Source organism: Gekko japonicus, unplaced genomic scaffold, assembly GCF_001447785.1.
Source record: "Gekko japonicus isolate JY-2015 unplaced genomic scaffold, Gekko_japonicus_V1.1 scaffold768, whole genome shotgun sequence".
NCBI classification, from domain to species: Eukaryota; Metazoa; Chordata; class Lepidosauria; order Squamata; family Gekkonidae; genus Gekko; species Gekko japonicus.
This window is the reverse complement of record NW_015159733.1, coordinates 642,072-649,265: the sequence shown is the minus strand read 5'-3', so window position 1 is coordinate 649,265 and position 7,194 is coordinate 642,072. Positions and strand designations below refer to the sequence as shown.

The 7,194-nt window shown below is 41.4% G+C and overlaps 1 protein-coding gene across 1 annotated transcript in view; it reads right to left on the bottom strand.

The window, feature by feature from the left end:
* Positions 1-1,434: 1,434 nt before the first annotated feature.
* The window catches only part of NDFIP1 (Nedd4 family interacting protein 1), a 54,375-nt gene continuing 48,615 nt past the window's right edge, over positions 1,435-7,194 (bottom strand). Inside the window, exon 8 of the mRNA XM_015429094.1 lies at positions 1,435-1,934. The gene's annotated coding sequence lies outside the window, so the exon portion shown is untranslated. The remainder of the gene's footprint in view (positions 1,935-7,194) is intronic.

Here is a 7,194-nt window from a genome sequence, read left to right as displayed (position 1 = left end):
GAGGAGGTCATTGGTATCTCCACTGTGCATAGTGGTGGACTGAGCTCAACCCAACCTATTTAAAGCCTTCACTTGGATAATGAAGGTTCCACTGCTAAGCATGTTCATCAACAGGGCCTGCTTTCAAGCAAATGTATCTGAAATCAGTGCATAAATTGAATGGGAGGGAGGGCACAACAACAAAGAAATTAGGATAATATAATTTGGGGTCCCAAAATAAGGGACAATGAACTGTTGGTAACAGATGAATCCACTGTATCCCTCCTCCTTCAGTGGAAGAATACCAATGGCAGATCCCCACCAGTACTGAATTCACAGTGGCTGTCATTTGATTTGGCTCCAGTTTTAATCAACACATACGTACCTGGGGTAGCAGAAAAGAGCAAGAGTCCAGTAGCATCTTAAAGACTAACAAAATATGTGGCAGGGTATGAGTTTTTTGAGAGTCACTGCTCACTTCTTCAGATACCTGGGGAAGGTCAGGAAGGAATCTGTCAACAGCCCAGGAAGGCCCAAGTGCTTCCAGATAGCAGTCTATTAGGAGGTTAAGCTAGTGCATGAGATTGGTCACCAGGCCACATCCTCAAGCATATCAGGACAATGGAGCACTGGGATAACTTCTAAGGGAGGAGAAGGAATGCCATACAGAAAAAAAATGTAGTTCTTCTGATTGCGTCACTTAGACACACTAATATCACATGGCAGTGTATGTGGTATAGCCAGGAGATCCTAAGATTGTCTGTCACGACCATGGTATCCCTTGGAAGTCGCCCATCCAAATACTAGTCAGGGCTGACCCTGCTTAGGTTCCAAGATCTGGCCATCCAAGTCAGGGCACTTAGATACAAAAACCATTGATGATACAACCACTGGGATAATCACAAGCTTATCATTTGGTTCCAGCATTGTATGTGAATAATTTGGTAGTCATGATTTGCTCTGTAGAAAAAACAAATCTACATTAAGAAACAAATAGGTCCCTGTGCAAATACCTATGTACAGCAAAAGAAAACCCTACTCATATAAGTGGCATTTATTAACATTCTGCTATATTTACAGTTTTAACATAATAAAACTCTGAATTACTGCTTTGCAGAAAGCACAGAAGTGGACATTAATCTATACTGAACTGCACCAGAAATTAGAAAAATCAGAAGTACAGCTATGTTAGGGACTACCTCCAGAGTCCTAACATCAACACAAATGGTGGTGCATTCTGATTTTACACAATGCAGAATCAAAATCTTCTCAGACACCACCAACGTGAGGGTCCCTATTCAAAATCTGCAGTATTAAAGTAATATGTACTGCAAAGTTAAGAATGCATACTGCCAAACGTTAATATTTGTGCCACCTTCTTAGCAACATTCTTTCAGGACCATACCTTTAAAACATTCATATTGTGCATGTAAGTTTTACTTCCAGGTTGTTTTCAATTTATTTTAACAACAGATACACACTATGTGCAGAAATACAGTCAAAACAATTTTCTAAAGTTCTGAAAACATCCCTTCACAATGGCCAGCATTATTACATATCTTACCAGAACATATTCAAAGTTCATTTTAAGGAGAACAAAAAGCAAGACTGACCCCTTCTGGACTACAGGGCAATAGCTCATGCTATTTAAATGACTACAAATACTATATAAGGCTTTATTAGTAACATCACAGACTTGATTGCAAGAGCCATTTCAAACATTAGCCACTAATGATTCAATCAATGATTACAGGAGTTCTGCATTAAACTATTAAAATTTTACATCTAGAAACAAATAGAAAGAAATGCTTCTCTTTTTCAACAGTACTTTATTTCTTTTAAAGCAGGTGATTATTCTTCTGTGTTCAGAATCTTGATTTGGTTCCTGCAGCTGTCCACTTACTATTTGAGAGAGGATTCATTAATGCAGGAAGATGTTGCCAGAAAACATCTGTCTGAGAAGGATATTGAAACAGCAAAAGTACAGTTAGAGCTGTTATTTTAGCTAGAGAAGGATGTCACAAAGAGCTTTGGGTACAAGGAAGTTTTGGGGCATATAAAAATAATCAGACAGGATACAATTATGCCATAGTTTATGTACCTCCATGTCCCCAGTCCTCCACTATACCCCAAGGTTACCATTTTCTTATTCTTTTTATTCATTTTATTGTTCCCCCTGTCCCTTTACCTATGTTTTACACACACAAATTTATCAATAAAGCTTTTCCTAATGTGGCACAAGTACAGGATAGAAATGAACAGCAACCTTATTTCCTCCCCTCTGGCTACTTGATGTTAAATTTTCATATTTTAAACTAATATAATCCACCACCACCTGGACTACAGTATAAGCAAAAATTGATCCAGTCTTTCTTTTGCTTAGAGAAGCAAAATGCATGAAAAGAACTGCCACCATGTATCCTGACTGAGGAGCTGTCTCCTTAATGGCTGCATGAAAGGCAGAAATTCAATTAACTGATCACAAACTCCTACACCAGTTGAATTTTGCCTGACATGCAACCTTTATTTAAAAGTTTTTAATCTTTTGTCAGGTACCCCTATTTATAAACAAGTTATACAATCACTATATTTGTTGTTGTTCAGTCGCACAGTCGAGTCCAACTCTCCGCGACCCCATGGACCAGATCACGCCAGGCCTTCCTGTCTTCCGCCGTCCTCTGAAGTTTGCTCAATTTCATGTTCACAAGCATAAGAGAACACAATACAAGTTGTGCTTCTCAGTATGTCACTAATTTGCAGCTCAAGTTTGAAAGAAGTACTGATTTAGGAAAATTCCTTAATTTTAAAAAATGTTGACTATATTCTGTAAAGTCTTATTTTTGTTAACTACTCTTGAACTGTAAAGCCTTTGACTGAGATTAGTTAGGTCTTATAATGTTTCAGATGACATGATTTTTTGGAAGAAAAATCTTTTAATTCTAAACTGGCAAATATACTGGAGCACTGCAAGTCTTGGACCAAGTAAGCAAAAGATTGTGGTGAGCAACACTATACTTTTTGGGAAGCCATCAGCTCCTTTTTAAAAAACAACTTTATAAACATTCCATTTTCAGGAACCTGAAAAGCAATTATATGCTATGTTCTACCATCCAGTTTAACAAAATAAGCTCCTTAAAAAGGAACAGGTGCCAAGCAAACATAAGCACTGTTCCTGATACTTACTTGGCATTATTGGACATCTCTTTCACCCAATTAACTTTAACCCAGTTCTAAACAATCTCATGTTGTTGGCATCCAAGACCACTGCTCAGCAATACAGAAATATATTTTTAACTGACGAGCTATCTCAGATTGAGAAACTATGTTAAGGCACTATCTAGTTCAGATATTCAAACTAAGAAACTACCACTTTGGAAAGAAGTTGGGCTTTTTGAAGAGGCTGGTGCTAATGTATCTGTTAAGTGAGGTTAAGACATCAGAAGCAGGCCATAGAAATGCATGCACAGACTGTACCTCTTACCCCTTCCCACGACCCTCTCATGCTTAGCACTTTGCTTGACTTAGGGCTCTGTTATTTCTGTACTAGCATTAATCACTGTTACCATCAACTAAGGTGTGTTCATTAAACCTTAATGCCTCCCATTTTAACACTGTTTGGTCTCACACCTAGGGCTGCCAAGCCGCGGTGGGGGATCCGTGCGTCTTCACAGGATCCCTGCCGCGGGGGACAGCGATACGTGTTGCACTGCCGTCGCCAGGATGTGACGCTACGCGTCGCTCTGGCAATGGGGCTGTTTGGAGTCCCGTTGCCAGAGCGACACGTAGCGTCACATCCTGGTGACGGCGGTGCAACGCGTATCGCTGTCCCCCGCGGCAGGGATCCTGTGAAGACGCACGGATCCCCCACCGCGGCTTGGCAGCCCTGCTCACACCCACTTTTGAGACAGTATATCATGCAGTGAGAGGAAGAATATTCAATTCAATTCTCAGAAGATGGAGAGAATGCTGATTATGAGAGGCTTATGTGAATAGGAGGAAATGGCACTTGAGAGAGCCTTTCATTAACATACTTGGTTAAAAGCTTGTGAATCCCCTCCAGTCTTCAAGAATTAGGCAAACTGGGCAGCAAACAGTGCTTTCTCTCAACTGCATTTCGCTTAGAAGCTATGTCTTTTCTTGGACTCAGCGGACCTAGCTGTGCTAATTTACACTGAGGGAACTTCAAGACTGGACTATGGAGTTCATGGGACTGCCCCTGAACACAACGTGGAAACTGCAACTGGATCAGAATGTAGCAGAATGATTCCTAACTGGTTAAGAACTTAAGAGCCCTGCTGTATCAGATCAGTAGCCGCATAAAGCAGCCAACCAGTTGTCCTGGAGGGCCAACAAAGAGGGTACAGTGGCCTTCCCTTGAGGTTGCCCCCTAGCACTGATATTCAGAGGATTGCTGCCGCTAATAACTGTGACTAGCAGCCACTGAAGGACCTATCCTCCATGAATCTTTCTAACCTCTTTTTAAAGCCATCTATGCTCATGGCCATGACTAACTCTGCTGGCAGTGAATTCCACAATTTAATTACGAATTGAGTAAAGGATTATTATCTTTTTTCTGTCCTGAATCAATTGCCTATTAAATTCACTGGGTAGTCTGAGTTCTAGTATTACAGGAGGAGAACAAGTTCTCTCATCCATTTTCACTACCCCAAGCAGTGTATGCTTATCACTTGAGTTTTAAAAATGCTGCATTGGTTGGCAATTTGCTTCTGCATACAATTCAAGGTGCTGGCTTTAACTTTACAGTTCTTCATACCTGAGGTGCTGTCTCTCCTCATATGGCCCTATAGAGCAGCTCCTGTGTTCCACTCAGCCACTGTTAATATTTCCAGTGTGCAGAACAGCAAGGACTGTCAAGGCAGCCTGGTTGACAGTGGCTGCCCCTCTTTTGTGGAATGATAGTTCATAGACAGTAAGAAAAACACCTATGCTCAGCAATGCTCCCTCTAAGCTGTGGAGTGTTGTGAGCAAAAATTCTACTTTGTGAGCTCCTGGCATTCAAGTTGTGGGCGAGCGATTTGGCTACTGCATAAGTTAATTTGCTCTGGAGCCATCCTTCCTGAGCTAAGACAAAAATGTGTGAGCCGGAGGCTAATAAACTGCGAGCTACCTCAAACTAACTCATCTTAGAGGGAACACTGCTCAGGTGTGCAGGGAATTGGGCTAAGGTATTCAAGTGATCCTCAGAGATCCAAGTGATGCCAAGATTGAACTGAGTATCTGTATTGTAACAACATGGAGTGATTTTATACCTTGTTTTGATTTTTGTATGACTGTGCTGAGAGTTTAGATGTTTTATGATTTTAAAGTCGGTAAACTGTTTGAGTCCTGTAATCCAAAAAAGACATAAATATTTTAAATAAATAAATAATCTAGGGTTTAAAGCTCAGGCTATGAAAGCATCCTAGTTCAAAAGGCAGAAGGCATTTGCCTGCCCCAGGACGTGTGCAATCCTGCAGCTGGCTCCCAATCTTTTAACTTTGGCTAAGGGTTATGACTGCACTGGGTCATGGTTTCTTACATGGAAATAAGAACGAAGCTACAATTTTATGTATACTCAAGTTGAGAGTCTCACTGAATGCAGTCTGGCTTCTCTTCCTGTACCAAAAATAAGAAGTAATCACAAGGAACCAAGTAGCTCTAACTTAAAAAAACCTAAAATCATGAAAGGTATGTAACAAAAATATGATTACTAGTCCCAACACAAGCAACCGAGCAGCTTTGGCTATGCATCTGGCCTTTTCGCACTACCATGAAAAGGGACTTAAGATCAGGTTTGTATTTCAGTGTAAAATTAAGATCCAGGACTACAGAGGACACCACAAACCCTGCAAAGGAAGTAAAGAACTCTAACCACAGAATATTACTTTTTTATAGCTTTTTCCAGCTGAAGCATTCTAATGTGGTCAGTGGCAACTGCATTTCTGACATGGTCCATGTCATGATGGTTTTATATTTTGTTTTTTAAAACAGCTTCACTGTTGCTAAAGAAGTCTTCAATCTGTGGGTGGTCTAGCTATGCATCTCATTAACTTTTGGAAGGGAAAGCAAGCCTTTTACAGCTTGTGTGGTTACCGGCTTGCTAAAAAGAAAAGCAGAAAAAGAAAACTAAGGTGCAATTTAACAATATACAGCTTAAAGTTTTGTTTTGTCACTACTGTCCTGGACAGAGCATACTTTGAATAAATGGAATGCCTCTAAGGCAGTGTTCCTCAAATATTTTGAACTCATGGCTCCCCTGCTAAGATTATTCTAAAATTCTGGTCTCTCAACCTTATGTCTGGCAAGTGAGTCTACAGAGGTCGTCACACAAAACTATGTGAATGTAGCCTGCTGTTGCACATAACAAATTATGAATGAGACTGACATGATATCAAATATGTTTAGCCAAAGTGCTGCCACTTACCCAGTCATGCCCACTCTCTAGCAATGCGCCCTCTAAGCTGTGGAGTCTTGTGAGAAAAAATTCTACTTTGTGAGCTTCTGGCATTAAAGTTGTGAGTGAGCAATTTGGCTACTGCATAAATTAGTTTGCTCTGAAGCCATCCTTCCTGAGCTAAGACAAAAATCTGTGAGCTGGAGGCTAAAAAACTTTGAACTAGCTCCCACTAACTCATCTTAGAGGGAACACTGCTCTCTAGTCTGTCTCTAGCTCCAGCTCCACTCACCAATGGAACCCAGCACTGAATTGAGTATGAGGGTCCAAACTAGGGCTGCCAGACCCCCAGTCAGGGCAGGGGATCCCCCGATTTTGGGGGCTACAACCCACTGGCCAGCTGGCCAGCAGGGGAAGCCCCATCCCTGAACAGCCCCCTCCCATGTCAACGTCAAAATGACATCACCCAGAAGTGACATCATCATCATGCTGGGCACATTGCACCAAATACTAGAGCACTGACATGCCCGGTACGATGATGTTACTTCCGGATGATGTCATCATGGTGTGTGTGCACTTTGCGCGCATGCCAGAAGATCCAGGCACAAACCTGGGAGCCTCCTGCTGGAAGGCTGGTAAGACCTGGCAAACCTAGTCCAAAATCACCCTAATTTTTATCATTGGCATCCATTTTGAAATGGAGAGGCAATACTCAAAAGTTGTGTTTGATGGGGGGAGGGAGGACTTGTGCACACCTTTATGCATCTGATGGGTGGTGTCCCTCTGTCTGGGATGTAGATGGACTCAACCACATTTCCCTA